This window comes from Dasypus novemcinctus, chromosome 28 (genome assembly GCF_030445035.2).
Source record: "Dasypus novemcinctus isolate mDasNov1 chromosome 28, mDasNov1.1.hap2, whole genome shotgun sequence".
NCBI classification, from domain to species: domain Eukaryota; kingdom Metazoa; phylum Chordata; class Mammalia; order Cingulata; family Dasypodidae; genus Dasypus; species Dasypus novemcinctus.
In genome coordinates, this window is record NC_080700.1 from 6900960 (window position 1) to 6910431 (window position 9472).

The 9472-nt window shown below is 40.0% G+C and overlaps 1 pseudogene; it reads left to right on the plus strand.

Annotated features, from left to right (window-relative positions):
* The first annotated feature begins 6047 nt into the window (after positions 1 to 6047).
* Positions 6048 to 6912, plus strand: LOC131276456 (small ribosomal subunit protein eS4, X isoform-like; annotated as a pseudogene).
* The last annotated feature ends 2560 nt before the right edge of the window (positions 6913 to 9472 follow it).

The following is a 9472-nucleotide window of genomic DNA, read 5'->3' on the forward strand; positions in this document are numbered from 1 at the left end:
GCCCTTGCAGATTTCCAGCTTCACTCCACTGTGGTCAGAGATATTATTTTGTATGATTTCAATCTTTCTGAATTCATTAAGCCTTTCTTTGTGGCCTAGCATATGGTCTATCTTGGAGAACGATCCATGTGCACTTGAGAAAAATGTATATCCTGCTGTGTTTGGGTGTAATGATCTGTATATGTCTATTAGATCCAGCTCCTCTAATATACTGTTCAAATATTTCATTTCTTTAGTGATTCTCTTTTGAGATGTTCTGTCCAGAGTTGATAGTGGTGTATTAAAATCCCCCACTATAATTGTAGATGCATCTATTTTTCCCTTAGTTTTTCCAGCGTTTGCCTCACGTATTTAGAGGCATCCTTGTTAGGAGCATAAATGTTTATGATTGTTTGTTCTTCTTGACAGATTGTCCATTTCACTAATATGTAGTAGCCTTCTTTGTCTCTCACAATTGTTTCACATTTAAAGTCTATTTTGTCTGATATTAATATAGCTACTCCTGCCTTTTCTTGGTTGTTGTTTTCTTTTAAGATTGTTTTCAAACTATTCACTTTCAGCCTCCATGAGTCTCTGGGTCTAAGATGTGTCTCTTGTAGACATCATATAAATGGGTCATATTTCCTTATCCAATGTCCCAGTCTGAATCTTTTGATAGGTGAGTTTAATCCATTGACATTCAGGGTTATTACTTTCAAGGTATTATTTATGTTAGCCATATTTTGATTGGACTTGTGTTTGTCATATTTTGTTTGTTTGTTTTTTCTTCTCTTTTTGTCTTTTTTGTTGCTCTTACACTCTCCTCCCACTGTGTCTGTCTTGTTTTTTCCTTTCTTCCTGCAGAACTCCCTTTAGAATTTCTTGAAGGGGAGGTTTCTTGTTGGCATACTCTTTTAATTTCTGTTTATCTGTGAATATTTTGAACTCTCCATCGTTTTTGAATGCTAGTTTTGCTGGATAGAGTATTCTTGGTTGGAAATTTTTTTCTTTTAGTACCTTGACTATATCATACCACTGCCTTCTTGCCTCCATGGTTTCAGATGAGAAATCAGCACTTAATCTTATGGAACTTCCCTTATACGTGATGGTTTTCTTTTCTCTTGCTGCTTTTAGAATTTTCTCTTTGTCTTGAGTGTTGGATAATTTGACAATTATATGTCTTGGGGTGGGTCTGTTGGGGTTTATGATGATTGGGTTGTGTTGTGCTTCTTAGATATGTACATCTGTCTCTTTCAGTTGATTTGGGAGGTTTTCAGGCATTATTTCCTGCAGAACTCCTTCTGACCCCTTTCCCTTCTCTTCTCTTCTCCTTCTGGGATGCCTATAATACGTTTGTTTGTGCGTTTTGCATTGTCATTCAGTTCCGTATGTCCTAGCTCGATTTTTTCTATCTTTTTTTTGATCAATTCTACTATCTGTTTGATTTCCGAAGTATTGTCTTCCACATCGCTAATTCTCTGCTCTGCCTCTTCTAATCTGCTGTTATTTGCTGTGAGTGTATTTTTGATTTCTTGAACTGTGGTGTTCATTCCCATCATATCTGTTATCTTTTTGTGTATGTCTGTAATTTCTCCTCCAACTGTTGTCTTCATATTGTTAACCTCTTCCTTTACTTCATTAAATGTGTCTGTGATATATGTTCTGAGATCTTTAATTACTCGTGTGAAGTTCTGCTCCCCTTCCTCTTTTTAGTTTTTTCATTGGATTCAGCCATGTTTTCCTGATTACTGGTTTGGTTTGTAGATTTTTGTTGCTGTCTGGTCATCATTTTATCTTGACAGATTTAATCAGTTCCTTAGTTTCTTTGTCTAGTCTTGGGGATTAATTAGCTGTTGTTTTTGCATAGGTGTTATATCTTCTCTTTGTCACTTTGTTCTTCTTATTCTAATTTCTTATTGCTGGCTGAGTTCACTTTGAAGGAAAGTATTAGGGCCAGGGAAAGGCAATTGTGTAAGCAAGGAAAATGTGTAAAGTAGTATTGGTAATAAATGTTAACAGAGCAACAATATGAGATCTGGGAGGATGGATATTAGATTCAAGTAGGTTGTGTAGAGTTATAGCAGTAAGTAGAGTACCTATAATGAGGTAGTTGACTGAATATGGGAGGAATATGGTATGAATTAAAAAGCTAGTGTTTTCGTGAGAGAGGGAAAGAGAAAAGAAAGGCAATAATTTCAAGAGTGGATAAAAGAAAACAAAACAAAGGTATTAGAAATTAAGGATTGGACACTTTGGGGATCAAAGAAAGAGAGGTGGAATATAGGAGAGACAGTAGACGATGGAGGATATCAAGATGTAGGGGAAAGGGGATAGTGTAGGTAGCCAAAATCAATTCACACAGAAATGAGGCAATGGAGGATGAGGAAACCCAGCAAATGTGAGGTGTTCCCTGCAGCACCTATTGTATAATTAAGATAAAATAAAATAAGAAGGAAATGAGGGACTAGAGGGAATAAAAAAGAGAAGAAAGAAAGAAAAAGGGGGGTGGGTAAATGGAGAGGAGCAAGTAAGGAAAAGAATAAAAGATATAGTACAACCACAACAGCAACAACAAAGAACCCCCCTAAATAATTAAAAATATATATATATATCTTGGGGGATACAATGGGATAAAAGACAAGGCGATAATGGAATGTTAGCAATCAGTACAATAAAAAATAAATAAAATAAATAAAAAATAAAAACAACAAAACAAGACAAAAAAAACAAAAAAGAAAAAATAAAAACATTGAGGGCTAGGACATTCAAGGACCTCAGATGGACCTCAGGGCATGGTGGATTCAGGGATGGAAAGTCTTTGATATTGCAGACTCAAGAGGTGTGAGTCTCTGGGGTTTGGGTCACCTGGCTTTAGAGGACACAGACCTGGGAACCTCAAATCTGGTTAAAAGGGAACCTGGGAGCACTGCAGTGCAACACAGCCTTCAGGGATTCCCGCAGCTGGGTGCCAGCCCTATGGGTAAGGTCACATCCACAAATTCTGACCTATGTGTCAGACACCCGCAATTCACCCTCTCACTAGGGTCTTTTCTGTGGCTGTATCACCAATTCGACTTCAGGACACCTCCCACCCTGTAAGCCCCCAAAACAGCCACCTGGGGGTGCCTCTACACTGCAGCCAATTTAATGACACTGCAGATCTGTAACCAGGCTCAGGGGGCGGGGCTCCAGCCGGAAGTGCTGATATCAGTGTCCAAAACTGAAATTCCCATGCTTCACAGAATATTCCCCTAATCTGCTTCCAGATGTCTCCCACCCTGCCAGCCCCTGAAACAGCCTCTTGGTGACGTCTCTTTATTGTGAGGGATTTAAGGCCACTGCAGATCAGCAGCCGGCCTTGGGGGCAGAGCTCTAGCCAGAAGCACTATTATTTGTGTCCACAATCAAAAATTCCCCGCCTCACAATAAAACTCCCATCTGTCTCCCCATATCATTCTGTGAAGGCCTCCTGCCCTGTTAGCCCCCCAATAGCCCACTCAGGGCTTATGAATTCCCCAGTACCACAGAGCCTCCAGGAATCACCACTGTGGTGCTGGTGCCATGGCTCTGCCCACCCCAGGAGGGAGTGTCCCATGCGCAGCCCCCACCTCCATGTAAGAGAGCCTCAATTTTATCTTATACATGAATTTTCTCTGTTACCTTCCCACCAAATCAGTATCCAGACACCTCCTGCCCTGCAAAATCCTGAAACAGCCTGGTCCCAAAGAATTTCCAATGCTGCCCAGCTGCTTCTTTGCAGGAGAGATTATCAGGTGCACTCACTCAACCACCATCTTGCCCCCCTTCCTTTTCTCCATTCTACAATATGATCTTGTTGCTTAAGTACTCCCATGGAAGATTGTAAGGAAGGCAAAAGAAGCAATTGCAGTGACTGTTCTTGATTAATGCATTCAACTTGCACACTTTGATTTTTTTCCTACAAGTTTTAATCCTCATTCTGCTTTTTTGTCAAAACCCGGGGTCTGTTTAATTGAGGACCTTCTCATAATAGGGAAAAAATAATTAGACAACTCTTGTGTGGAAATGCCTGCTTTAGGCCTCAGTCAGTTTATATCTCCTAATAATTTTGTGAGCCATTCAAAGTTTTAATAGAATCCTTATGAATATGAACCTTCTGAGGCTTAGTTGTAATTTTATCAACAATAGTCCCAAGATAAGAAATGGGAGTAACCTCTTGAATTTTCTCAGGGACAAATTTTAATCCTGCTGCAGTTAAGCTCTTTTCTAAGGCCTGATATGCTAAAACAAGAGTCTGGGAAGAGGGAGCAACACACAATATATCATCCATGTAATGCATAACATAACAGGAAGGAAAAGCCAACCTGACTGGATCTAAGGTTTTAGCTACAAAATTTTGACGTGTGGAGGGGTTGTTGGTGGAGGGGAAAGTGACTTTCTAAAGTCAATTAATGAAGGATCTGAAGGCAAAAAAACTTTAGATTTAGTATCACCAAAAGATTGAGTGGGAGGAACTTCCTCACATTCTCTCTCCTTATTCTCCTCCTCCTCATCTTCTGTTTGCAAGGGTTCCAAGACAGATTTGATTATAGTCCAAGTGGGTCAAATAGTAACAGGGAGCAGAACACCTTGTATGTGTATTTTTTAAAAACTCTTTTTCCACTCTTTCCCAGTCTTCTAATTCTACACTTCCTATTGCTGGGAACCATGAGCAATATTTTTCTATAATCTGTAGGAATTTTAAGTATGAGGCTCAATGGCCTTGGACCATCTGGCCTTGAGGAGTTGCTTCAAGAGACATACAGGAGATATTTTGTTGAACTGCTTCCATTTCCCATTATAACCCTGCAAAAATACTTGAGAGTGTCCTTATTTACTGAGGACTTCAAAGGCCTTCTAAATGAGTCAGGGCTCTGTGCCATTACACCAACTTTAGTTTTGCTTGAAGTGATCCTTCTTCCCTTTGAGTCCCTGTTCAGGCACCAGTTGCTGAGACCAGCTCAGCAATCGATTGGCTCAAAGGGAAGATAACACGGAACTTAAGAAATAAAAGAACAGAAAGACACAAGAGAAGAAATAAAGATAGGACCAGGGGACTCACAGCTTCTGGAACTGAGAGCCTTGACCTTACTTTCCACATCATATTTATTAGAAATTACAAAGCAGCAGCTATCTATGTTTACTTTCAAAAGTGTTTGTTTTTAAAACTGCAACATTTAAAGTAATAGGGAACAGGCCATACAAAGTTCAAATGCCTCCTCATGCAAAAAGTTTTCATGCTGACAAGACAGTGTTCTATCTAGTCAAGTCCTGGTCTTCCTAAGCCCACACTTCTTATCTGCATTATGGAAATATTCTAATTTCAAGTCAGGTTCCCAAGCTTAAATTCAAGCCATTTTCTCACAAATCAATTCAGTTTGACTTCTGCAGTAAGGTGCAGTCCTGGACCCAGGAGAGAATGAGGCAGGAGTGATAATCAATCTTGGCATTTCTATGTCCATTTCTCTGGCCCACCTTCCCTCCCTCTCTGGATCCCTCTCCCAGATCACATGACAACTGTGGGTCACACATTCTAGGGATCCTAGAATTGGGGGTAGGGAAAGACCATGGGCCTCTCCCTGATTACAGAAGCTCATCAGGCTTTTTTTCTTGTGATAGGTATTTATTTAATTTTATTAAACAACAAACTTTTTCCTGAAGTGGATTAGCATTTTCATTTCCCACCAGCAATGAATTAGAGATCTAGTTCTCCCACAATCTTGACAACATTTGAAATGGACCATCTTTTTAACTGCCCATTTTAATACTTACACTGTTGTACTACATTATACTTTTAATTTGCATTCCATCATTATTAGACATTGAACATGTTTGTTTTTTACACTTTTTAAATTGAAGTTAATAGATCACAAAGAATATTACATTTAAAAACATTATATAAAATGTAAAAAACATAAGAGGTTCCTATATACTCCATTCCCCAATTCCCCACCTCATCATTTTTGTACATTGTATATTTTGAAGATATATACATTACAAAAAATGTTACTTTAAAAAATATAAGAGCTCTTTCTGTGCTTACGACAGCCATGGCTTGTGGTCCCAAGAAGCATTTGAAGCGTGTAGCAGCCCCAAAGCACTGGATGCTGGACAAACTGACTGGTGTGTTTGCTCCTCGTCCATCCACTGGTCTGCACAAGCTGAGAGAATGTCTCCCATTCATCATTTTCTTAAGGAACAGGCTTAAATATGCCCTCACAGGAGATGAAGTAAAGAAGATTTGTATGCAGCGGTTCATAAAGACTGATGGCAAGGTCCGAACTGATATAACTTATCCTGCTGGTTTTATGGATGTCATCAGCATTGACAAGACCGGAGAGAATTTCCATCTGATCTATGATACCAAGGGTCACTTTGCTGTTCATCGTATTACACCTGAGGAGGCCAAGTACAAGTTGTGCAATTTGAGGAAGATCTTTGTAGGCACAAAAGGAATCCCTCATCTGGTGACCTTTGATGCTTGCACCATCCACTATCCTGATCCTCTCATTAAGGTGAACGACACCATTCAAATTGATTTGGAGACAGTCAAGATTACTGATTTCATAAAGTTTGATATGGGTAACCTGTGTATTGTGACTGGAGGTGCTAACCTTGGAAGAATTGGTGTGATCACCAACAGAGAGAGACATCCTGGCTCTTTGATGTGGTTCATGTGAAAGATGCCAATGGCAACAGATTTGCCACCTGGCTCTCCAACATTTTCATTATTGGCAAAGGCAACAAACCATGGATTTCTCTTCCCTGAGGAAAAGGAATCCACCTCACCATTGCAGAAGAGAGAGACAAGAGACTGGCAGCCAAACAGAGCTGTGGGTGAAATAGTCTTTAGTTAACATGAATGGAGAATGCCATGTGACTAAAAATAAAGCATGATTCATTGCAAAAAAAAAATATATATATATATATATAAGAGCTTCCTGTATTCCCCCACCCCACACCCCACTCCTCCCACACCAACAACCTCCTCCATCATTGTGGCACACTCATCACATTTGGTGAACACATTTTGGAGCACTGTGGCACCACACAGATAATAGTTTCTCCCTGTAGTTCACAGTCTCCCCTGGTACATTCAGTGGGTTATGGCAGGACATATAATGTCCAGCATCTGACCCTGAAAGGCTTTTTTTCCTGATGCCAGGTGTTGTCTCCACATCCTACAAAGTGTCCAAATGCACCCAAGCTCAGGAATACCTGGAATACCATGGAACCAAGATAGTGGTTCAGAGCAGTCATGGTCACTTTCCTTGTTGGTGGCGCCCATGGGTATGGGCTTATCCAGTGAAGTAACAGATGCTGCCATGGCCCCACCTGTGAAACCATGAAAATGGTTGGCAGATCTGCAGCATGTGGCCTTCACAGCTCTCTTTAGTGACCTTTTGAATTCTCCTCAGAGAATTCATTTCTGAGGAGACTTATATTCCCAGGGGTGTTTTTCCTTCCTCACAGGAACACAGGACACACCTGTATCCCAGAGCTTGTCTGGAGATCATTAGGCATCACTATTCCCCCCTGAGGGTGAAGTTTACTTGCTTTCTCCTCCAGATTCTCCACCACTGCACCAAGTAGGAGTTTCTTAGGGACCTCCCTCGGGTCTACCATTTTCTTTTCCTAGGTGTGTATTTATAAGTACCAGTCATTTTCCTGTGTGAAAAATTTCCCAAAATGCATATTCCATCAAAGCATTTTATACATTTCACCTTTTTAAATGTTGAAATGGGTAAAATGCCATACCAGCAGCAGTATTAATCAGGTTTGTCCTTCAGAAAGTGGTTTAGCAGAGGGAATTGAAACCACCATCTGTACACCTTGAAGTCAATGAACTTGCCCATTAGATAGCATTGAAGATAATCCATGTGGTGGAGCAAGCCACATGCCCAAGAAGCTTGTCACTCTGAGCAGGGGTCATGGAGGGTCTGGTCCACATGCAGCTCTGCCACCGACCACCTGTGACCACCATATCCTTCTGTTTCCTCATCTGACAAACAGATGTGCTGATGGTAGTGCCACCCTGGAAGGCTGAGAAGGAAGAGTTTTCACATGTAAAGAAGGCCCTGGGAGGATGTGCTGGAATGGATGGTGGAAGCAGGGGAGGTGTTACTTTTGTAAAATGGTGTAGTGAGCCTATAAATCCAACAGAGACAGTAGAGCCAAGTAAACCATTGTAAGCACACTTGGTGTTCCCATTGACCTTTAAAATAAATATTGACTCTGAGCCACCAGAAAACAATATACCATTTATCTCTTGCCTAAAATTTTGTAGCTACATGGAAAAATAAAGATGTGATGTTTAGTATTTTTAAACATATTAATTTTATATATAAGTCTGGGATAATGATAAATGGGCATATAAACATGAATTGTGGCTAGAAGGAAAAAAGTGAACAAACCATTTTAACACTTCTGAGGTGACAAAATTATAGGGATTATTTTCCTTTGCCTTTGAGCTCCATGAGTTTGACTGATGCTTGTATAAGAATGATGATTCAAGTAGTCTCTTAAATTTTTCTTTTAAAATATTTGCCATAGTTTGAATTTAGTTAACTTAATTCTGATATGTTACAGGTATTAACCATGGACCTGTAATAGCTCATGTAATTGGGGCTCAGAAACTGAAATATGATACCTGGGGCTACATTGTAAACATGGCCAGTAGAATGTACAGCACTGAAGTCCTGGATAAAATACAGGTAATTCCATCTGCTCTGACATCGTCAGCTGCAACTGTTCTATTGGAATCATAAATAAGTGTTCTAATGATGGTAATATTTAAACAAAGGAAAGAAATTAAACCTGGTTATTTAGTCAAATCTTTGTTATTGGTAAAATCTTAAATAGTTTCTGGAGTAACTTTAACCAAAAAAAATGCAATGATAAAAAACTATTGCAATGCTGAAACCAAATGTCAGAATAGCCGCTGATATGGTAGATGGCAGCCTTGAACAGGAAGTGAGGACGAAGCGTCTTCCTTCTCTCTGGCCCCAGTACCTTGCCATGAGATGTTCAAGTGTTCCCCCAACACCACAAATGACCCCCACCTTTCTCTTCCGGGGTATGGATTGTGAGGAGGAGTGAAGGAACAGGCTGGGAGTGGTGACAGATATGAGATGGCAGTTGTGAATGGGCCTAGCAGGAATGACTGGAAATTGCTTGAATCCATGCAAGGGAGTGAAAAGGAAAATCTGACAAGTTAAAAGCAGTGATTGGAGAAAAATAACGCTATTTAATGTCAATATTCCTTTAATCATTAAATCAATCATAACCGTGGTTTAAAAAGCTACAATGATAATAATACATTTTTTCTCTTCATTTTTTATGTTACATTCAAAAAAGATGAGGCGCCCATTTACCCCCCACCCTCCTCACCCCACTCCTCCCACATCACCACCTTCTTTCATCATCATGGGACATTCATTGCATTTGGTGAAAACATTTTTGAGCACTGCTGCAC